Consider the following 26,124-nt stretch of genomic DNA (forward strand, 5'->3'; position numbering starts at 1 on the left):
TTCTAAGATCAAAACCAAACTTGAAATATTTGACCAATGGTGATTGAAATCGGGTCCTTTGAGTTGTTTTTTTTTTTTTATTCTTGATCTTTCTCGGTTAATTTCTTCTTGTTCAACATTGAAACAAAATCTTTTTATGCCCAAATGTTCAAAATATGAATTAAATATTTTAAGCCTAAAATATTTCTAATTCGAATATGAACCTGAAGATCATGATCGATCATGATCAAATGGTCAATTTTAAGACCGGTTTTGGGTTTTTTAAATGGTTTTCGGTCCAGTGACATTAATATTGTTTAGTTTTATGACATGCATATTTTAAATTATTAATGCTGTAAATTTTAATCAAGAAGAAAATTTTAAAGATCATCTATGTATTAATGGAAAGAAAAAGGCAATTTACACTTTTGTTATAGACAAAGACAAAGCAAAAGAAAAGAAAAGGCGGTCAAGAAGCCTTACACAATCATGTCGTTTTTTATTTGCAAAGGGGACTAGCCAAAACTACCTTAAGAAAGAAGATTTTGAGAAACCACACTAGGTTGGTGTTCTTGCTTAGGTTTAGGAATCAATGAGTAAATGGGCAGCCTAGGGCACAAGTAATGGAATTTTTGAATGTATGTGGGCAACCTAAGGGCATGAGTAAATGAAAAAGAAGGTATCTAGCTAGGTGATTTAGGATTGGATTTATATGGAATATTTAGGAAAATCTTAAGGCCCAAGGTCAATTCTTAACTACCTTACCATTGGGAGTTTGTTAGCCATTAAAATTTTAATTCAAAAAGTGGCCAAAGGTTGGTGTTCTTACGCTTTTGTGCATTCTTCTTTTTAACATGACAAAATGTCTAAATAGGTCTTCTCCTCTTGCCAAATCATTAAATGAAATGAGGTGGCATGTTTCGGCAATAGGAATAAAACACCTCATGTTATGGATTCATGACTTAGCCATTTGAATTTTGAATTCAAATAGCAAGTGTTTCCCTCCCTTCTTCATGTCATACGGCTAGAAGGTTCTAGGAGGCTAGAACTGATGTCTTGACCTGACCTTGGCATAAGCTTGAATTTCGAAATTTTCACCTCTTGATTTGGATATTTAGGCCTTTCTTGTTGGGTCATGGCCATTCCTCATGGATATTGACCATTTTGATGGATTTAACCTTCTTTTACCCATAACTCTTCATATTTTAATTTTCTTTCAAAATTCTCATAAAATTAAGAATAATATTAATTAAAACAAAGTATTAACTCAATTTTAAATAACACCTAATGAAGTTGACAAGCAAACTAACTAACTTTCTAATAATTAGAAACTAACTAACTTTTAATTAAACAAATAATAAAAGAAAGAGAAAAGAGCAAGTCTTATATCCTTTTATATTTATAATTTTGTTTTCCTGATAAACTTAATCTAATTAAAGAAAAACTAATTAAAATCAGAGTTAACAAAAAAAAATGTAAAAAAAAATATTTTTATTTTTTTTAAATATTCAGATTAAAATTAATTAAAAACCTTAAATATTCTAAGTATAATAAAATCTCTATTTTTAACGTAACTAATTATCACATTAACTTATTAAAATTTTGAAATCAATTATCTTTGGAATTTTAGCTGTTCCAAAATTAATTGCTCATTTAATAATCTCTGAAGTGAAACTATACTTGAATTTTGAAATGATAATAGACTCGGGATTTAAATAAGAAGAGGATTATAAAATTGAAGAGTGAAAAATGAGGGTCTAAAATTCTATTTTTACCATATATTTTTCATTTCTCGCTTTCTAGGTCTAATATCTTACGACGATTTCTTCTCATGCGCATCGAATAGACTTACGACCATTTCATTATCTACGAGCGGGTAAAACTATTTCAAGCGGATAACCCGTGCATATGTCTAAACCACTAAAAGCTTCTATTTATTTCTTTTGATGATTATTTAGAGGCAAGTCTTTGATTGACTTGAATATTACATATTACATTTTCCTTTCTTCAGCAATTGATATATTTTTATTAGTTTAATGAAATCAAAAACCTTAATTATAGGTATTTGAGAATGTTAAGTTTCATATTTTATTGGTAAGGTTTCAAATTAACTCGAAAACCGTTCGGAGAAATTTTCATTTTTTTTGTGAGAAATGCCATTTGGAGAATTTAATGTAGTAAACCTATATATCATACTTATTTATTTCTATGGTTCATATTCTACATATAATCTCAATAACTATAAAATGAGTAGCATATTGCTAAATCCAAATATTATAGTCATTCAGAATCACGATTACTCATGGTCCCTCCCCTTAAATAGAATGTTGTAGTGCCGAAAGTTACCAAAATCAGTGCAACTTCTCCTACTAATGGTCTTTTATTAGTTAGTCCTCTTGCACAGAAATAAAAGACTCTTACAAGGATCTACCTTGAATGTGTTTAAATCACATATATTATTAATTTGTGATTCCATAATTCAATTGAAAAAATAATCTAAATGAATATATTATAACCTATCCACTCCCTCCTCATAAAATGTGCAAGGAATGTTTAGGGAAGAAGAAGTTTGCTTTACTTGACATTTGCAACTACAAGAATGATGGTAACATAAAAAAGTTAATCGAAGTATAGGGTGAGAATCATCCCGCTAAGTAGTAAGTACAATGTATGATGTTGTAACAAGTGTTAAGGTTATGTGTAAATTTGTAATAAAAGATTGATATAAAAGGAGATCTAATAGATGGAATAGTTTTGAAGTTATAATATTCACAGTAGTACACGAATTAGTTAGGGAAATTATCTTGTTTTGTAGCAACAATATATTTTTTAGTGCAATTATCATTATATATATGAATAGATTGGTAGTAATAGAGTAAATGATTGGCTTAGAAGGTGAATGATTTAGGACTTATAAATAGAGAAGTAATGTAATATATGTAACTACTTTTGGCCTCATTTAGAAACAATCATTGGACAGAGGTAGATCTCTTAAATATCAAGTATAGGAATATGTCTGGATATATGGACATGGTTAGTTCGATGCGACCCATACAGGTAGTGCCTGAATACAATTATTAAATGACACATATCAATCTTTATATTCTTTTTTTTCATAAATTTAACTATTGTTGAGAATTTTAAAAAATAAATAATATATTAAATTATTATATATTTTGTTTTTACTAAAAATAATATAATCATCTTAAAATATTATTAATTAAATATATATATATATATATATATATTAAATTATTATTTATATATTTTTATGAGAAATAACAAAATAATTTTTAAAAATTATCACGTGATATATGTTTAATAACATGTGATAGATAATATTATTGTGATATATTTAATTAATAATAATTTAAAACTATTATGTTATTCCTCCTTAAAAAATATATATAATAACTTAATATATAATTTTCTCTTTTAATTTTCAACAACATATCGATAATATTAATGTAATATATATTTAATTAATAAAAATAAAAATTATTATGTTATTTCTCCTAAAAAAATATATATAATAATTTCATGTATAATTTTCTCCTTTAAACTCTCGATAACATAACATATCATATCCATATTTAATTAATAATAATTTAAATGATTATATTATTTTTTAGTAAATACAAAATAAATAATAAATAAATATATTATTTCTTTCTTTAAATTTTCAACCATAATTAAGTTTATGAGTTAGTGGAAGAGAAAGAAATTTAAAGTTTGACATATGTCAATTAGTAATTGGATTCAGGCACTACCTATATGGATAGCATCGAACGAACCGGATGAACATATGGTCAAATCTGATATTAAAGAGTTATTGGTTAATCTATATTTCTTTTATGTATTAAGAGTTTGTTGATGAAGAGTTGATTATTTGGTTATCAAATTAATCTCCGAGGATTGTTCTTGTTCTTTTTGATGTACTCGTTGAACATATAGTCAAAGCTGATATTAAAGAGTTATTGGTTAATCTATATTTCTTTTATGTATTAAGAGCTTGTTGATGAAGAGTTGATTATTTGGTTATCAAATTACACTCAGAGGATTGTTCTTGTTCTTTTTGATGTACTCGTTGAACATATAGTCAAAGTTGATATTAAAGAGTTATTGGTTAATCTATATTTCTTTTACGTATTAAGAGCTTGTTGATGAAGAGTTGATTATTTGGTTATTATTTGATTATCAAATTACACTCCGACGATTGTTCTTGTTCTTTTTGATGTACAAGTATCTTCCTAGTTGATGTACAAATTTCTTAGTGGTTTTTTATTTTGTTTTTAGTATTTTCCATAAACATTAATCTGGTTGACAAGTGCATTCACTATTATTCTTAAAAGCATGTGATTCAAATTTTACATATTCTTTTAGATGCAACAAGAAGATGCGTAAAATAAGTTTAAGAAAATTGGAATACGGACCCAGGAATAATAGATAGAGTGAGCTTGAAAAAATATAAAAAAAATATATAAAGAAATAATAATATATAATTGGAGAAAACCTAACTTAAATTTTTGTCTTTTTAAGTTACTATATAGACTTAATTAATAGATAATAATTAATTTTTTTTTGAGTTTCAGTATAGTACAACTTTATGTAATTTTGTTATCGCATGTTGCGACAGTTATTATGTAACGATTGAACGACGACAACAATTACATTTTTTGATTAAAATGTTATGTTTTAGTAGTCGTGAAATTTAATATTCGACATTTCTTAATCAAATATTTTAATACACAAATGATGTTGCGCAATAAAGGTTTTAATAATATTTGAGGTACACCTCACAATAGAATTGTCCAAGAACAAATTAATGAACAAGGACTAAAAAATAGATAAAATATAACTATAAAAGAATTCAACACTTTCAAATTTATAGATAAATATGTTACATATTTCATAACCAAAAACAATAGAAATTATGAGATAAATAATTATTTTGTTGGTCTCAAATATACAAGCTTTTATAAAAATAAACATATTTACCTCTCCATATACCACTTAAAATAACATCTATTTACAAAACAAAAATTATTTACACAATTTATCCTTAAATCTCATCTTAATTAAAAAAATTTTAATACATGAGAGCTATAATGAAAATCTCATCTTAATTATAATACACATATAAAAAAAACATTTGAATTAATAAATTTATACTATCTTTGTATATGCCTTCAAAAATTAAAAATCAAAACTTTGACTTTTATTTCAATTAAAATTTTAAATATAAATAACAAATTAAAGAACATAATATCCAAAAACAATAATAGAGTAAAAAATATAAATAAAAAAGAGTAAATTACAAATTGTTACATTAAATAGTTGAAGAGAGAGTTTATCTAACAGCTACCTAGCACTATAGATCTACTAAGCATAGTCTTTTCTTTTCGTAGTTTCTCCATTCTCCATTCTCCATTCTCCATTCTCCATTCTCCATTCTCCATTCTCCATTCTCCATTCTCCATTCATGTCTATAACAACATATTACCGAGCTTTTCACTAATAGTATATAAAAAACATTTATAAAGGGTGGCTTAAGTGCACCTCAGCTCACACATACATACATCCCTGTGTATCAGTCTTGTGCCATATATGATGGGTTTGAAAATAATATATGAATTTAATTTTAATGATTTTAATAATTTGGTGTGACTATTTCATGGGAGATTGAGGAAGAAAGTGAAACAAAAGAAATATAAAAAAATATCAACAAGGAGAAGGCTACAAAAATACAAATGTTCAAACTCCTTTACTCACATTAAATGTTAAAACACTTTTACCCACACTAAATAATCAACTTGATTTAACCTTACTAAATGTTCAACCACCATGTTTAAGAGTTAATCTTACTCAACCACCATTACAACCAATTTTAATTATTGATCTAGTAAAAAAGATGTTGAGAATGTAAATGTTATCGAAATACAAATTAAAAATTCTAATTAAATTTTTATTGAAATTGAAGGGATCAATGTGATTATTATACTAATATTCACATGTTTATTTTTTTAATTTAAATAATTATACTAGCATATTTTTATTTTGTATTTATGTAGCTTTATTTAACTATCACAAAGAAAATAAACAAAATTAAAATAAAATATTAAAGAGGAGTTTATGTAAATTGGAACCAAATCCCTCAAGATTGTGGGGTAATTTTGAGGTTAAATTAAATTAAAGTTTCATGATTGCATAATAATGATCTAATAAAATTTAATAAATTATCATAGGAAATATTTGAATGAGATTCAATAATGTTGGAGGATGTTTAGAAGCTTTTAAAAAAAAATAATGCAAAAAATTGAAGTTTTATCGCCAGAGCAAATAAAGAATTGAAAAATCCACAACACGTTACAAATAAAAATTAAATTTAAATAAAAAATACATTTGATGATACCAAGTACGTGGAAAAGTGAAAAAAGATGCAGGTTGTCGAGATTTTTACACAAAAAATTAAAGAGTTATATGCTGTGGAGGTTCAATAACATCGACAAATATTGGTGAATAATAGTAATTAATTTATAAAATTGAACTTATTAACGTTTATTTTGTTTTTTTATTTAGGCAATGAAACTTGGAATAGCACTAACGGTCTTAAAAGCTTTAAAAGCTTTTGGACGAACTCACAAAAAAGAAGAATGAAAGTTGAAGCGGGGATCGAGCAACCAAAATTGTGGAATATTTTTTAATTAGATAATATTTTTAGATGTTTTAAAATGAAATTTTGTTATTTAGATATAATATTGTTTTATTCTACTTCAATATGTTAAATAGAATTGATAAGATTGATTTTAAATATAAATTTTAAATTGCTTCTTAACTTGATGGAAACCTTAAAAATTAATTATAAACTAGATTGTGAATTATTATTTGAATTATAAATTTATTTGTATATAAAATATTAAATTTTTAGTTTAATTATTTTTTTATACATTTTAAAAACATCTTTAACTTGTTTTTGATTAATTAAACATAACTGGGACAAACAACAATTTATGAAAATATATACATATGTATATAAAAGGCTTTAAATAATATTAGATTTATAGTTTAATCATTAGTGATACATTTTAAAAACATATTAATTTATATTATACATATGTATATAAAATTAAAGGCTTTAAATTAAATAGTTTAATCATTAGTGATACATTTTACAAACATATAAATTTGTTTTTATTCATTTTAACCAATTTTTATTGAATTTTTAAATTAATTATTTTTTATTTATTTTTATTTATTTTTATTTATTACAGAACAAATTCAAAAAATATTGTGGATGGAAACAATGGGAGGTCTTAGTTACAAATTATATTGTTAGGATCTAGGTCGCGGCTGGGGGACCGGGGTCTGGGCCGGTTAGCGCGTCTCACTCAAAGGGTGGTGATTAATTCGGTCGGAGATTAACACCGGGGTTTCAATACTACACAAATTGTCACAAACCCTTGAACCAGGTTCAAGCGCGGAAGAGGTTTGTTTCAGGTTGAAGCAGCACACTCACGAGATAGGCAGAATCGGTTTTGGATAAGACAGGTTTGGAAGTTGCTGGGTCGGTTTTAGATCTTAGTGATTCAGTTTAGGTAGTGTTGAAACGGTTATAGAGGTGTAAATGGGTTAGTATAGATCGGTTAGAATATAGAACCGGTAGAAAGTAAATAACAAGACAGGTTTTTATGGATGTTCGGAGATAAAACTCCTACGTCACCCCTTCCTCTTGAAACCGCGAGAAGGATATTCACTAAGGAATACAAACACAATCCGATCGAGACTTATTTCCTGCTCGATAACACCCGTACAATTTTAACCGAAATTATAAATACACACTTCAACTTAGCACTTAAACTTTCTAGAGATAGAACAAAATCTTATCACTTGTAAATTAATTGTCCACTGTGTCCCACATTTACTCCTCTTCAGCTCCTCCTTTTATAGGTGAAATGTGCCAACGGTCACATTTCATTTCCTTGAATTTGATTGGTTGAGCAGAGGTTCAGTGATTCAGACCTGACGGTCAACTTTTCAGACCTGGCAGTCTGTTCTTCTAGTATGTAGGTCAAACCGGCTAGGTTTGTCTTTTACTCAATGTGGTAACTGTTGGTTAGACAGTTGTCTGTACTTGGAAGATTGCCTTTCTGATTTATCCTGAAGTAGAAAGATCTTGTAGGACTGTCTTCTGCAGCTTGCAGACTGTCCTCAGACTTGTATGGATATGGAAATGTTCAGTCTGTTCCTTTGTTATCATTCTCAACAGATACCCGAAGTATCTTCTTATGCTGGTCGGTTATTTGTGTTAACCGGATGGCTTCCGGTTATTCCTTGGCGACTGTCTAGTGTTTCCGGCCTTCTTGTTTTGACCGATCTTGCCTTCTTTGTGCGGTCATGTTTCTGGTCAGTTTAGGTGTTTGACCGGTTGAGTTTCTTAACCGGTTCAGTGATTTGACCGGTCCGGTTATTTATCTGTTCCTGCATAGGAGATTTGTTTGTGTTAAGTTCTATTAACCGGCCTAATTTTATCTAACAATTTCTCCCTTTTTGATTATTTTATTTAAAATATTCAAAATCCTGTAAGATTGCAAATGTAGGTTGGTCTTGTGAGTTTTATTTGGCAGGATTTTTGGAAACTGACATGGGAGGATTTTTCGAAAAATTTTGGAAAATTTTGAGAAAAATTTTGAAAAATTCTATCTTTTATCTTATCAATTTCTCCCTTTTTGATTATTTTAATTAAAATATTCAAAATCAAGTCGGAATGTAAATGTAGGCCGGTTTCCAAAAATAACTTTATATATATATAAGTAAAGATAACCGCAAAAGGGCAAAATATTATATATGTAAAAAACCGAAGTAAACATAAGTAAAGGTGGAAAAGAGAGCCCCTATTTGTTCAATTTGGATGGCAGGAAGTCTTCCATCAGTTCATTTGTTCGTTGTCCCTTAGCCGGTTGAGCCGGCCTTGAAGAGGAACCTCCAGCTCCTGTGGTGTCCGGGTGAGGAGGGAACGGTTGACCGACCGTTCTGACTGGAACTGCATCGAAAACTCGCTGTCTTGTAGGTTGCGGCTCGAGATCCTCTTCGAAGTCATCCTCGGTTTGCAAAGCCGGGTTCAGTGGAGGGTCAACAACTGTCTCGGTGATTCTGCCCAGCATCTCGGTGACTTGAGCCTTCCTTGAGGGAACTTTCCTTTTTCGTGTTGCCGGAACCGAAGAGGATGGAGTCGCCTGGGTCTTCTTGTGAGCCTTGGCATATTCGTCGTACATTTGTTTCTTAGCGTTGAACCGCTTTGCCTCATTGGCTTCTTGAGCTGCTATGGATTTTGCGAGTTCCGGATTTTTGGCCGTTAATATCCTCCTCATATAGACTCTTTTTATATATATAATGGGCTACAAGTGTCAAAATGAGGAGAATTCTCTTAACATTAATTTGAGAATAAATAGCTTCACACCCATTATTATTTATTCAATTTGAGAATAACTACTTGCGTCACATCTATTATTATTATTTATTTTATTCAAATGATTAATATTATATATTGAGTTAGGGTAATTTGGTGAGATTCCGTGTCCAAATTTTTTTGAACTACTTTGTCCTTCAATTCCTAGTGGTTATCAAAGTTTTTGGCCGATCTAGTGGACTGTAGAAGATTGTCTTCTAATCATTGTTAATTTTGTCGTTATTGATTTTTTACTTCTTTTAGTTGTCATATTTAAATTATCTCGTGAATATTTCTATTTCTTATTTTGGATTATTAGATGTTTAAATGTAAGTTATTTATTATCGTACAAACACAATTGGTATTACCTATTTTAACAAAGTTGAGAGAATCTATTAAAGAATATTCACTTTGTTTTGACTAATTGGTTCAATACCAACTTGATATTCACAATTATATTTGCAATTATATTTGCGTAATTTAACTCATTAATTTTAAATCATTAGCTTAGACGTCAATTGCATAATTGTTTATAACCGCACTTTTTAATCCCTTTCAAACTATCTCTTGGATTTTGAAAATTTTTAAATTTATTCTTGTTTCTTCTTTATCAAAATTAAAATTCATCGTCTCTCAATAATTCGAGTTTATATGAAAATCATTCTTGTCATTCAGAGAACATGTAGTTTTTTCCGTTTAAGGAAATGATCAAAATTAGAAATGGTTAAAATTTAAGTTGTTCAGATGTCTTTTAGTCCTGCTCTTCAGCTCGTGGGTGCACGAGATGAAGAAGAAGCCTCGCATCGCAGGCCGCCTCAGATGTTGGAAGGTCTCCAACGTGCCTTCCGTCTGCTTCGCAGTAGTTCCGTCAAGGAATTAAAGACCCGATAATCTTTCCGCCTTGCCCCGTTTGTGGGAATTTCTTTTTTAGACAATTACATTGCTTATATGATTGGTCCTGGATTTGACTATGGGACCTTGCTACTTCACACATCAATTGTCTCTCGAGTCTTTTGTTGACCATGTTTTACTTCTTTCGCATGGATAGGTGAGATGACTTTTTTTTATAAAATTTATTTTCTGCAAAATATACCAATACAAAACTAGAACTATATTATTAATTAGCATGGTTTCCGTGCCATGCAAACGCACAAATATATAAAAAAAATTAAAATTTTTATATAAAAAAAAAATTGAATCACAATATATAATATATTAATTGTGGCTATATTTAATCACAATATATAATATATTAATTGTGGCTATATTTAATAGTTTAAAAATATTTTATTAAATACAATAAACAAAATTATTTAATTAAATTAAATTTTGTTATATAAAAATTGACACATTTAATTTCCATTATTACACGTGAATTATAAAAACTTAATAATCATTTAAATTTTATTACATAAATTTTATCATTATATTGTGTTTGACATTAATTTTATAATATCATAATTATTATACACTATATATATTAAATATATAATTTTGAGAAATTTTAATATTGTGTATATATTCTTTCACATTTCCATTTTTATTAATATTTTGTGAAGTTATTTAATCTCAAATTTATTATAATTTTCTTTATAGAAACTTTTTTTTTTAAATACAACTAAAATAAAATAATACAAATATGATCATTTATTCAAAATTTTAGTTTTTTCGTTCTATTAATTTAATTTAAATTTTCGTTTTTTTAACGTGAATTATCACACTATTGACGAAAATAATATTTGAGAAAATATGTTTGTATTTTTTTTTTATACATAATTATTTCAGCTTCTACTATATCCTCTCAAGAAATTCGAAAACAGTTTATTATACATTAAAACTCAAAATATTAATTAAAATATATATATAAAATGTCAATTAAAATATAATGTTGAACCATATTTTTTTATGTCAATACCATAAAATTCTTGTTTCAGAATTATATATATATATATATATATATATATATATATATATTTAAATTTAAGTGTTATTATATATATAATTTTATTTTGGTTAAACAATAACATTAATTATTAATTTTATTAAAAAAAATTAATAATTAAATTTTATAATATTTTGTATAAAAATATATATTTATAATAATATTATAAATTAAAATAATAAATATTTATTAATTATTTAAAACATATCAAAATATAAAGTTAAATATATTTTGTATTATTTATATATATATATATATATATTTATTATATTTTTGTATTATATATATATATAAATAATTAAAATATTAATATTATTCATTAAAATACAATTTTATTTATAGTATTATTATAAAATATCTTATTAGGTTTTGTTATAGAAAAAAAAATTAAATCATTAGAGGCAAAGAATTATCGGGTTTCTCTTAATTTCAAATTCTCGTCTTCTTTCGCTTCCCACTTTTCTTTAAATCAAGATCGAATTTTTTCTTCTAGGTCTCTCTTACGTCGTCGTTTGCCTCCTTCGTCGCGTCGTCGTCGCCCACATCCTCTTATCGTGCTACCTATACCTAAGGAGAAATGAGAGTCAATTTAAGAAAGACCTATACCTAAGAGGAAGGGAGAAACAATTGTACCGCAAGAATTTGATGAGAAAATCATATAAAATGTGTAAAAATAATATTTTTTTCTAAATCTTCGGAGACAGAGAATACTTGTTTTCCTCTTGATTTCATATCCTCGTCTTCATTCTCTTCCCATTTTTTTTCAAATCATGATCGAATATTTTCCTCTATGTCTCTCTTGCGCCGTCGTCGCCCTCCTCCGTTGCGTCATCGTCGCCCTTCTCCGTCACGTCGGAGTCGCCCTCCTCCTCTTCTCGTGCTACTTATACCTAAGGAGAAAGGAGTGTCGATTTAAGAAAAACATAAACCTAAGGAGAAAGGAGAGACGAATGTAACGCAAGAATTTGATAAACCATGAGAATTTGATTAGAAATTCATATAAAATGTGTAAAAATAAAAAAAATAAAAAAATTATTTTTTTTTCTAAATCCACGGAGGTAGAGAATCCTCGGCTTCCTTTTAATTTTGAACCCTTGTATTCATTCGCTTCCCATTTTTCTTCAAATCAAGATTGAATATTTTTCTCTGGGTCTCTCTTCCGTTGTCAACGCCCACCTCCTATTCTCTTGTTAATTATACCTAAGGAGAAATGAAAGTCGATTGAAGAAAGACCTAGAGCTAAGGAGAAAAGAGAGACGATTGTACCGCGATAATTTGATAAAAAATTCATATAAAATGTGTAAAAATTTGGTAAATGTCACCCTAAATTTTTTGTTTTAAACATCATATATTACCATTAATTTTGACCTTTCCCATCAATCACAAATTCACACGAACTCTTGTCTCCAATATCAAATGTGAACACTTTAACAGTTAGACCACTTGTATTTTTTGATTTAATTTAAAATTTTATGTATGTAGAAATATTTAATCATTGTTAATTAATAATAGATAAAATATATAATGAATAAACAAAAATTAATTAATTAATCATATAAATAATAAATATGCATAGAAGGATAATATGAAAAAAAATGTATTTATATAAAATTAATGATAAAATATATCATACATAGATTTTAGGACAGAGAAACGCTTAATATTAATTTTTAAATAAATTAAAATATTTATAATTTTTATTTTATTAAAAATATATAAAATTATGTGTAAGAAATTATGAAATATATATATATATATATATATATATATATATATATATATATATATATATATATATATATATATATATATGAGGAAAAACAAAATAAAAAATAAATTAATTATTAGTGTTAAAAAAACGAAAATTAATTAGGAAAGATATATTATAAATATGAGAGAGAAATAAATATAAAAGAGAAATTTGTAATTTTATTTTAAGTTAAATAAATCATTTAAACGTTATTATATATTATATATAGTATTATTATGTATATTATAAATAAGTATATATATATATATATAATATTAAATATAAGTTTATATAAAATTAATGAAAAATAATATATATAATTAAAAAAAAATAGTAAAATAAAATAAAAATTAATTAAAAAAGATAAATTAATAATAATGGTATTACAAATAAATTAATAATTATGAATAGGTAATTATGACAAAAGAAGGAAATTATTATAAAATATAATAAGACTATGTGAGATGTGGTGAGAGGGTGAATGTCACCTTACATTTTATTTATTAAGCATCATTATATATATATATATATAAATAACATTTATTCTATTTTATTGATTTACTTTTATTTTTATTTAAATTGTCAGGTAATTAATTAATTCGAGATTGGATTGATACAACATTATTATTTCTGGAACAACTTATTTATTTTAATCTAATGCACCTAAATATTAATTTTTAATTTTTTTTATAGGCTCGAGATTTTTAGAAGTTATAAATTAGGAGTAAAAATGAGTATCTATAATTTTCTCTCTAATTTTTTGAAAACTTAAATTTTTATTTGGGTTGTTTTTATCATTTTATTTTTTAACTTATGGAAATTTTATTATAAAATAACTTGTAATTCAAAGTTTTTAGGTTAGTTTTGACTATCATCTTAACTCTGGTTTAGTTTGTGGTTTGATTTTGCTTTGAAAAAAAATAAGAAACTTCTAAATAACCAAATTATGCTACTTTTATTCCCACTTGTTTGGAGGCAAGTACATAAATGAATAAATAGGAGAACACATACCATGTAAATTCTCAAAGTTTCAATAAATTGTTTGATCTGATATATACCTAAAATTACTCAAGATAGAGAAAAACTCATCACTATTATATTTTATTAAAAAACAGTAATCATATCTAATACATCTAAAAATTAAATGTAAAATAGTCATCACACACTTTTCAATCCTCAAAAAATTTATTAACAATTATAAAAACAATGACATGAATATCTCGAAAACCCAATTTCAGCTATGCATACACCATTTCCATTGCGAGCTTTCAGGCATTGTTGACTACATGTAGCAAGTGTACAACCAGTCTTTGCTAAAACTTGATCGCATCGTCTTTGAGCACTAACTTGCATAATCATCATCATAGCTACAACATTAGAAATATTAAATTTATTTTTAGTGTCTCACATATGATATGATCAATGCAATAAAAAATAATATGTTATATACAAATAATAAAAACCTGCAAATGCTAAAACAAGAATAAAAACATGGGAGAAAATAAGTCTAGCCATCTTAAACAAAAATATGATGAGATGCTTAATTCTTTAGGGCTTCTCAAGTACTAGTGAATGGTAAAATAGTGGGTTTTAAATTATCAAGCTAAACCCTTAAATATAGGCCAAATATAATCTGTGAGAGTTATATTACAAAATAAAGTTCCTATATAATCTGTGAGAGTTATATTACAAAAATAAAGTTTAGATTTTTGTAATATAATATTTATTTTAAAATAAATATTTTTACTAAAAAATTGGTAAAGAACACTAAACAAAACTTTATTTTTATTAAATTATTTATATTTCACTTTTAATTTAAATATTCAATCTGAAACCAGATTTATTAAATCTTCAAATAATAACCCCCTCTAAATATTTTCATGGGCTTGTTTAAATTGATTTCTTTTAAATAAATTTTAGAATTATCTAAAAAAAATATTGTTGGTATAAATTTTGAGAAAGTGTATTTTTAAAAAAAATTAAAAGGTATTTATATTATTATATATTTTTAAATAAATAAAGAATAGTTTGATTAATAAATTGAACATGATATAATTGATAAGAATTGATTCATTATAATAGAATAAAATAAAATAATAAGACCTATATTTCACTATTGAATCTAGGGATAAAAATAGGTGTTCGGGAGGGAATCATTTATTATCTCTATTCCATTTTTACTTCAACAATTTTTTTTTATATTATTCATGTTCCTTTTAGTTAGGTTTTTTCGGTTTTCTCTACCAGATATTATTTATATCAAATTCTTTAAAAAATAAATAAATTTATATAAACAAAATTTTTAATATAATATATTAAAAATTTATTATTATAAAAAAATAAACGAATAAATAAATATATTAGTAATTTTATATATTTAATTGTGTTTATAGCTTCGGATAAAATCGGGATAAGATTAGCGTGAGTCGGAACGGGAAGACAAATACCATCTCCGTCTGATCCCGGTCAACTACCAGTCAAATTGGAGAAAACCCGTCCCAAAAGGAGCGATTCGATTATCACGGGACAGGATTTGTCATCGTTAATTAAATCTGTTCTTATCAAAATAATATATATATATATATATATATATATATATATTTAAGTTATTAATTTTAAATCAATAATGCGTCAATATTAAATGTGCCATTTAACCATTTTCTTCTCAAAATGTTTTTTATTTACTTATTTTAATTTAGGTTTTGAAGTATCAAAATTATCTCTATTTATAAAATTATACTGTTAAATTTTTTATAATATTTTAATTAAATTTTAATAATACATAATTATTTCTGTAGACTTGTAAACAAAAACCCTATAACAATTTTTGCATAAACAATTAATTTTATTTGGACTTATTAACCTAGAATAATAATTCCTATTAAAAAAAGTTAATAATTTTTTTTCAAATTTTGGTCTAAATTTAATGTCATTTAATTGTCATCTGGATAATGTTTTGAACCCTACTTTTAATAACAGAAAAACTCAAATTCTCGTTAAAAAAAGCGGCACTAATTATTATAGCATAAATCAATCTAATTCTCTATTTCAAATATTTAAAAACATAAATGAAAATTGAAGTAAATTTATAATTTTTGCTCAGAGTCTACCCACGATCAACTAGCTGTATGTTACTCCTACTCTACTTTTCAGTGCAGATCAGTACGAAAGCCAGTTGCAACCAATTAATTAATGTCAGGTAAGCAAATATTTTTCCCACTACTTGTTTCTTGTAGGACAATCCTAGAAGAATATTCGGCGCACTACCAGATTGGTACGACCACGATCCTGGTGCTCAGAGTCTGTTGTACCTGTGCACTAGGAGGCGTTCTAATGGAAGTTCGCCACGTGTCATTATAGAAGATTCGACCATTAGTGCCTACTCTCTATTTAAAAATTTTCAAGGAAAACGGATGATCTCTCTCTCTCTCTCGATCAATTAAAATATACGCGAACATACAAGATGATACATGAACGAACTGCTTTCTTGCTTTTACTGTGTGTACATCAAGAGAGTGTTAGAATCAAAGTATTGTCTAGCTGAGTGATATTCTTTAATATACTGTAAGTTGAACAGAGTCTGTTCTGTTCAACAGTGAGCTAATTGTGCAACTGTATTTGATTCTAAGAAACATATAGTGAATCCTTCAGGTGGTTGGAAGAAGGGGTGACATAGGAGAGTTTACTCCAAACATCCATAAACAAACTACTGTGTCATTTACATTCTGTCATTCATTCTCTCGTTGGTTATTTGCTTCAAACCTGAGCAAACGTTTCCGCACTTTAATCGTTCAAGAGTTTGCAAGGGTTTGTGAAGAATAGAAAGTGATATTAATCCCTAATATGATTTTATCAAATCGTTTATCTGAATCCGTCATTAATAGCCAGACCCCCATCTCTATCGATTTCGCCGATCTTATCACAGTGTGTCTGACTGGGTTTGTGTAGTGCTCTATACGAATCAAAGCCTTATAGTGAAAATCCTTCTAGAAATAGAAGAAGGGTGATGTAAGAGTTTTATCTCCGAACATCCATAAAACTCCTTGTGTTCTTTAATTTCTGTAACTTCCAAACTCTTATTTGACACTTCAAATTGTGCAAGCATTTTCGTACTTGAATCTCTTCAAGAGCTTGCGTAGATTTGTGAAGAATAGAAATAGATTTTAATCTCTAATAGGATTAAAATCTAATTGAAAGTGTTTTCAGTTGACAATTATATTCGGACCCCCTCTCTAAACTTGCCACCGATCCTAACAAGTGATAGTAAAGCCAAGTTTTCTATTCTCAAGTATCATCATATATCAAAACCATGTCTCTCCTAAGCGAGATCCCTATGTTCACGAAGGAAAAATATGATCACTAGAAGATAAGAATGTAAACACATTTTTCCGCCCTAGATGTTGACATGTGGTATGTCATCATCAATGGACCAATAAAAATCATGAAGGCCGGCTCCACTACAACCTCCAATGGTACTCTTGTGATTAAGGAGAAACCAATGTCTAAGTGGACCGCTGGAGAGAAGAGGAAGAACAACCTCGACAATATGGCAAAAGACATTCTTTACAAGACGCTGGACAATAATATGTTCAACAAGATCAAATCTTGCACATCTGCCAAAGAAATTTGGGAGAGGTTGATTCAGCTGTGTGAGGGTAACGAACAAACCAAGAAAAACAAACTTATTGTTACCACACAACAATTCGATAGCATCAAGATGATCCTGAAGAGAAGATGATTGAATTTGATGAAAGATTTAGTTGAATTATCGTATATCTCTCCACTTGTGCAAGACTTACATTAATAGAGAAGTTGCAATCAAAGTTATGCGTGCTCTACCCAGAGAATGGGACATAAAAATGATGGCTATGAGGGAATCAAAAGACCTCAACAAGATGGAATTGCATGATGTGTTCGTCGATCTAAAGGCCTACGAGTTTGAGATAAACTCTAGGAACGAAGAGGATCCATCCACATCATCCATCTCAACCAAGGCGCTGGTGACTGCTGAGGAGCCACCAACTGAGATAGTTATTGTAAAGTCTGCTAAGTAGATCAACATTTATGTCATGGCTCTCTTCGTGAAGAAATTCAGCAAATTCATGAAGAAGACCCATTCTAACTCAAGCTCTTCAAATAATAATAATAATAAGAGTGATTTCAAGGTTAACTTGAAGTGTTTTAACTATGATAAATTAGGACACTTCAAGGCAGAATGCAGAAAACCGAAGAAGGATGAGAAGAAGAACAAGAAGGAGTAGAAGGCTCTTCTGGCCACTAAAAGCAAAGGCAAGTGAGCCGATAGTGACACTGACGACAGCTCATCCAGCGAGATTGATGATGAAGTCGTCAAGTGCTTCAATACAGACAATGACTCTAAGGCATTTGACTTCTCCTCAAACGAGTTCACTCGAGATGATTTAACAACTGCACACAATGACATGGTTATTGAGTATAGAAGCTATCAGACTCTTTTAATGAGCTGAATTTGAAAATCAAATATAATAGTCCTTCTCCATCTCAAAATATTGAACCAAATGTTTTTGAAACAAAATGGTTGAGCTCTCATCTGAGAATAAGAAACTCAAGGTAAAGATTCAAACTCTTTCGTCTGAAATTCAACGTTTAACATATGTGGTCAGTTCCTGGACAAAATTTTGGGATTCTGTCAAACAACTGAGGTCTGCCGGATGCAAATCCAGTTTAAGATTTGACTATGGCAACCCAGATAAATCTAATAAAAAGTTGAACCCGGTAAAAGGCGAGCTTAAGCCTAGGCGGCTTTTCACGTCATCGAGTAGATGATCCACACATCTAAAGTGCAACAGACCATCCCTTATGTTGAGAAGGAGCTTTCTCCAACATCTGAGCAGCAGCCTTCATCTTGTTAGTGGGAACCATTTGAATCTGCTCCCCCTGCGTCCGAACAGAAGCAGACCCTGTCTACTAAGGGGAACCTTCCAAAGAACCTGAACAGATATCGGACCCTGTCTCCAAGAAGGCATCTAAAGTAGATGCCATGTAGATCTCATTAGATGGGCAGGCGTCTAAAGAGAAGCAGTCTTCCTCCCCAAATTCCAATCGACCCTCTCCTTCAAAATCCATTAAGTCCCACTCTAGTATATCTCTTTGTTCTGAAGAATTATCGGGTTTAGTCAGAGATCTGTGCGATAAAATTTAAGGAGCAGGCGGTGAGTCTCGGGCATTGGTCAATATGCCTCGAGTCTCCTCTCTAGAGAAGGAACCAAAGCGGTCCATTCAAGTAAGTATTCATCCTGAACATATTCGCTTTGTTCATACTGGTTCCTATATCGTCTCTTCGTTTCTAAATTCTTCTAAGGAGGCCTCTCCGAGAACGATGGACTTCCGTAAGTTCATTTTGGAAACTCTTACGCTGATGTAGCAGAGCATCCTTTCTATATCTAATAGGTTGGAAACTCTGGAATAGCGGTCTTCTATGAATGCTTCTACGTTTGCAGAGGCAAACAAAGAAATTTTTAGAACTTTGGGTGATGTCTCGATGATCAAAAACTAGATGACCAGCATGCAATCCTATCTGCTCAAGCAAAATGATGATCTTATCGACAAGTCAAAGTCTCATAATCTTGAGCTTCACAAAGAGACAACGTCTTCAATAGAAATCCTCACTCTCTAGATGGTCAAAATATCCAAATCCCTCAAGTCTATGGAAGCTAAGAGAATCGAAGATGCTGAAACGGTCGCTCAACGCTTCTAGGTTGAAGAAGATGCGGCTACTGAAACTGCTAAAGCCACTGCCATTGTTTCTGCTGACCCTGATAATGTTAAAAAGAGGGAATGTAGCAATCAATGAGGAACAAGTGCTCGTGTCACTCGTTCCAGAAAGAAGTTAGTCCAAGATGGTCGAGGAAATATTCAAGCAGATTGAGGAGGTGACCGTGGAGGTGGTCACGGTGGTGGCCAAGGTAGAGGTGGTCGAGGAGGAAGTCAACTGCAAAGACTTGTGCTCGGCGATCATTATTAAAAAGGAGGGATCGTAAACTTTGAATACGTTATAATTTTCACATTTATATAAATATATTGACTGTTTTTTATTTTTTGTTCTTAACTCAATTTTAACTTTGTTTTAACATCATTAAAAAGGAGGAAATTGTTATATTAAGTTAAATAAAGAAAAAGAAAAATTAGTTAAAAGAGAAATAACTAATTAATGGAAAACGTCTTAATAAACTTAGGTGAATAAGTTTAATTCAATACGACATAGTTTTCATGATGTGGTCTAAAAAAAACTAAGTTGTGTAATTTGTCTTTGCACATGTACGTTTGAAGACGTCTTACTTCTATTAGACGTATTGTCTGAGCAAGTGCGAGCAGATGTCAAACTTTATCAGACGTGAAGTCTGAAGAAGTGCGCGAGCAGACGTCTAACTTCATCAGACGTAAAGTCTGAAGAAGTACACAAGCAGACGTCTAACTTCATCAGACGTGAAGTCTAAATAAGTGCGCAAGCAAACGTATGACTTCATCAGACCTGAAATCTGAAAAAGTGGGCGAGCAGCCATCTAACTTCATCAGACGTGAAGTCTATGAAGTGCGCGAGCAGATATTTAACTTCATCAAACGAGTTAGTCTGAAGAAGTGCACGAGCAGACGTCTAACTTCATCAAACATGAAGTCTGAAGAAGTGCGCGAGCAGGCGTCTAACTTCATCAGACAGGTTAGTCTGAAGAAATACTCGAGCAAATGTCGTCTAACCTTTACAGATGTGTTAGTCTTAATACGTGCACGAGAAGACGTCGTTTAACTTTATCAAACGGGTTAGTCTAAAAAATTCGCGCGAGCAGACGTCGTCTATCTTCTATAGACGGATTGGTCTGAAGAAGTGCGCGAGCAAACATCGTCTAGCTTCTACAGACGTGTAATCTGAACAAGTGTGAGTAGATGTCTTGCTTCAGCGATCGTATGAAGAAGCGTTTTCTTATCTACTCAGCTCATCAACTTGGCAATTAGTAATATTCTTTATCAGTCGTCTTCCAAGAAAGCTCAGCCCGTTATAACTGCTTATCTTCCACGTACTCAAATATTCCGCCAGTCCACGTCCTATACTGTTTCGTACACCACGTTCCAGCGAATATTCTCTAGTACTATCCGATACGTCATGATTTAACGCTTATATTCCAATGTACCTTCCCATACACCTGACGTACATCCAACAGATAGCTGACACGTATTCAAGAAGAAGATTCAACCGTTGTTACGACTTCAGAATAAATAATAAGCAGAGTACAACAACGAATCTCTATGTATTCTTCCGCAATTACAAATTACGAACTGCTAAAGTGTTGTGAGCTCTAACTCTATTATATAATTCACCTACTGTCCTTTCTATGTGAAATTTCAGTATTGTAAGTTGAGCAGGGCTTGTCTGTTCAACAGAGTGTTAGCTAGGAGTTCAAAAGCAGGCAGTTGTTAAGTCATGTGTGTCTGGTCGGGTTTGTGTAGTTCTCAATACGAATCAAAGTCTTCTACTGAAAATCCTTTTGGAAATGGAAGAAGGGTGACGTAGGAGTTTTATCTCTGAACATCCATAAAATTCCTTGTGTTCTTTCATTTCTACAACTTCTAATCTCTTATCAGACGCTTCAAATCGAACAAGAATTTCCGTACTTTAATTACTTCAAGAGCTTGCGAAGATTTATGAATTATATAAACAAATTCTAATCTCTTACAGGATTAAAATCTAATTGAAAGTGTCTTAAGTTGTCAACTATATTCAGACCTACTCTCTATAGTTGCCACCGATCCTAACAATGTATTTTGGTAAGTAAAATGTTAAAAATTATTTAGAATTATTTATACCTAAGTGTTCAAAATTTAATTTTGTATACATCATTCAGTTAGCAACTCATTTGGCAACATAATTATAATATGATAGTTATAAAATGAGTTGAAAATATGTAATATAGATTTTAATTACAAAATATGTTATAAATTATTTAGAACAATTTTACATTAAAGAGCTCAAAAGTTTTTTATTCATTTATATTACAATTTTACAATAAAGTTGAAAATTACAATATATATTTTTCTTATAAAAATTTTTGAAAATTATTTAGAATGATTTTATATTCGAAAACTCAAAATTAATATATTTTATTCCATTTAATTACTAACTCATTTGGCAACATATTTTAATATCATTGTTACAAATTGAGTTGAAAATTAAAATATACATTTTTATAACCAAATTTGTTACAAATTATTTAGAACAATTTAACTAAGTTGAAAATTGCAATATATATTTTAGTTAAAAAACATGTATTTAGAATGATTTTATAATTGAGAGCTCAAAATTTTGTCTTTTTGATTTCATTAATTTGCAATTTATTTTACAACATATGTTTATTATTAAAATTGCAAAATTAGTTATAAAATTGTAATATTTTTTTTTATAACGATGGGTTTTCATTTCTTTTATAGAGTGCGACTAATACTCACGGATTAAGCAGATAGCCCGAAAACACACTTAACCATTTAACTAGATGCAAAACTTTTCGCCTATCGGACTCGAACCCAAGACCTCGGAAAATCCATCTCTTGTAATATTTATTTGTGATACAAAATATATTCGGAGTGATCTACAATATTTAGTTTTTAGTTATAAATTTTATTTAAAAATATTTTCTTAAACCTAAAGAAATTTTATCTACTGCAAAAATATTCTCTTCCTCCAATACCTAGACACTCTTAAACACATTCTTGTACGCGATATTTAATGTCGCGACAAAAATTTCATTTTTCTGGAATTCGCGTTTTTTAGAAAGAATTGTTGTGAGGGAAATCTATTTTACGAGATCAAAAATTAAAATAGAAAGCATGACTTTATATATGACTCCATAACATACATCCCGTCGAATCTAGAAGATATTTGGATATTTAATGAGAAAGCAATCATATGTCTATTTTTTCGATTTTAACAACCTCACGACTAAAGAGTCGCCACATAATTTTTAAAATTAAGAATTAAATTAGGTGTATGCATGCCACATTTAGGATTAATGCGAGTTTAGTGTTTGGTTACGTGTGAAAAAAGGCCGACAAACTATATCCACAACACCCCTTAGATCTGTATTAAATCAATTTTGGCATTTTTAAAATATATATTAAGTTTTACTTTTATAAAAAAAAATGTATATCCTTCAACTAAGTGTGATTTTTTTCATTCACCTTTCATGTGAATTATTTTGTATTTTGTACAAAAATAAAGAAATAAAAATCGTGTGTAAAAATAAAATAATTAAAAGTAACATAAAGCCTTGAAATAAAACCACACATAAAATTATCATAAAAGATCAGGAGACTAAGAGTTCATACGAGATTTATGAGAAATGAGATAAACATTTGGATATGTAAAATAAAAGAAGAAATGGCATGGTCGTTGAAGAAAATCCTTAAGCTACAATAGAATGGGGGACACATGTTTGAGATTTGCAAGTGATGATAAAGACACTTGCTTTTGGCATGATCCTTGGTTGGAGAGGTGCCTAATCCTATTCAAAAAGAAATTTGATGGGGTTCGTATTAGAAGAGATTGTCGGACAACTTGGGTTAGTGATGTCAATAGTGAAGAACTAACCACACATCTGAGGTGAATTTCGGAAGGGGTAAGGGTGGTTGATGAGGTTAATCGTTTGTTTTGTTCATGTTCGTGGTGATATCCATAGGTGGAAAGTGAAAGTTGACAGTAAATTTATTTCAAATTTGGTATGGCGTTGAATTAGAGCTAGAGAACAACCTGATTTGGTCACCATGAATCATCATGCGACAACATATCACGTTATGACTAGCTTTCGTGAAAGATTGATGACGAGGGATCGACTTAGTAGATTTATGACTATTATAAGCACTAGTTGTGTATTATGCTTAAGCACTAGTTGTGTATTATGCTTAAATATTGAGGAATAGATTGGACAACATATTTGGAGAATGCACATATGTGAGTATTATTTGGGGAGGGTTTACTAAAATCATGAGATTGAGTAATTTTACTGGTAATTGCATAATATCAAAGAGTTAGCGCTTGCAAAGGCCAATAGTAATACCTTTTATGTCAACATTTTCAAATGCGAGTTTTGTGCCATCGTTTATCAGTTGTGGATGGAAAGGAATGCGAAAGTCTTTTCAAGAGTAATAAGAAATGAAGATCAGAATTGAAAGACCATTGTTCATGATGTTCATGCACTTATACATACATTGAGGCGAATTCCAACAACTCTATAGAATTGGACACATGTCAATAATGGTCAATTAAATACGAAGAAGTCACTAAACTTTCTAGCTTATTGCACGATAAACTTTATGTTTTTCAATTGATTGTGTGTGTGTGGATATTTGTATGCTTATTTGCTTATATTCATTCATCATGATGTGTTGGTTATGGGACACGCGCAGAACAAAAGAAGCGCTAGAAGTGCCACCTTGCAACAGAAAGCCTTGCAGGAGCACGGTTAACACTTAAAGAAGTGTCGCTACACTTGAAGAAGTGCCGCTACAACAGGTTATTGGTTGTTCTTAATTTTTCTCGGTTAGACGACCAAAACCTAAATCCTAACTTATTGGTAGCCATAATGTCTTCGAACTCAAATATAATTGCACTTAAATATTAATAGCATATTATATTACAAAAATATACAAGAAAATCACATACTTTACCGAATTAAAATCAGAAAAGTTGAAGAACAAGGCAGAAACATATTGTGGGTTTTTTCATGTATTTTTGGTCAAGTGACCACCATTCAATCTTGAATTCAAATATTTTTAGTTTTGATTTATTTATATTCAATATAAATAATATAAATGCAAAATAAACTTCAGTTTTGAATTCATTGAGAATAAAATGACTGAAATTTTCAACTTTGGTCCATTTTTCAACCACTAGCGGTCAAATGATCTTTGTTCTTTATTAAACTTGTACATTTCTGAGCTCAAAGGTTCAAAATAATATTTAAACACAATGAGATCTACAATTTCTAAGATCAAAACCAAACTTGAAATATTTGACCGATGGTGATTGAAATGGGGTCCTTTTAGTTGTTTTTTTTTATTCTTGATCTTTCCCGATCAATCCTCTTCTTGTTCAACATTGAAACAAAATCTTTCTATGCCCAAATGTTCAAAATATGAATTAAATATTTTAAGCCTAAAATATTTGTAATTCGAATATGAACTTGAAGATCATGATCGATCATGATCAAATGGTCAATTTTAAGACCGATTTTGGGTTTTTTAATTGGTTTTCGGTCCAGTGACATTAATGTTGTTTAGTTTTATGACATACATATTTTAAATTATTAATGCTGTAAATTTTAATCAAGAAGAAATTTTTAAAGATCATCTATGTATTAATGGAAAGAAAAAGGCAATTTACACTTTTGTTATAGACAAAGACAAAGCAAAAGAAAAGAAAAGAAAAGGTGGTCAAGAAGCCTTACACAATCATGTCGTTTTTTATTTGCAAAGGGGACTAGCCGAAACTACCTTAAGAAAGAAGATTTTGAGAAACCACACTAGGTTGGTGTTCTTGCTTAGGTTTAGGAATCAATGAGTAAATGGGCAGCCTAGGTCACAAGTAATTAATGGAATTTTTGAATGTATGTGGGCAACCTAAGGGCGTGAGTAAATGAAAAAGAAGGTATCTAGCTAGGTGATTTAGGATTGACTTTATATGGAATATTTAGGAAAATCTTAAGGCCCAAGGTCAATTCTTAACTACCTTACCAAGTCATGGGGAGTTTGTTAGCCATTAGAATTTTAATTCAAAAAGTGGCCCAAGGTTGGTGTTCTTACGCTTTTGTGCATTCTTCTTTTTAACATGTCAAAATGTCTAAATAGGTCTTCTCCTCTTGCCAAGTCATTAAATGAAATGAGGTGGCATGTTTCGGCCAATAGGAATAAAACACCTCATGTTATGGATTCATGACTTAGCCATTTGAATTTTGAATTCAAATAGCAAGTGCTTCCCTCCCTTCT

Source organism: Impatiens glandulifera, chromosome 5 (genome assembly GCF_907164915.1).
Source record: "Impatiens glandulifera chromosome 5, dImpGla2.1, whole genome shotgun sequence".
Lineage (NCBI taxonomy): Eukaryota > Viridiplantae > Streptophyta > Magnoliopsida > Ericales > Balsaminaceae > Impatiens > Impatiens glandulifera.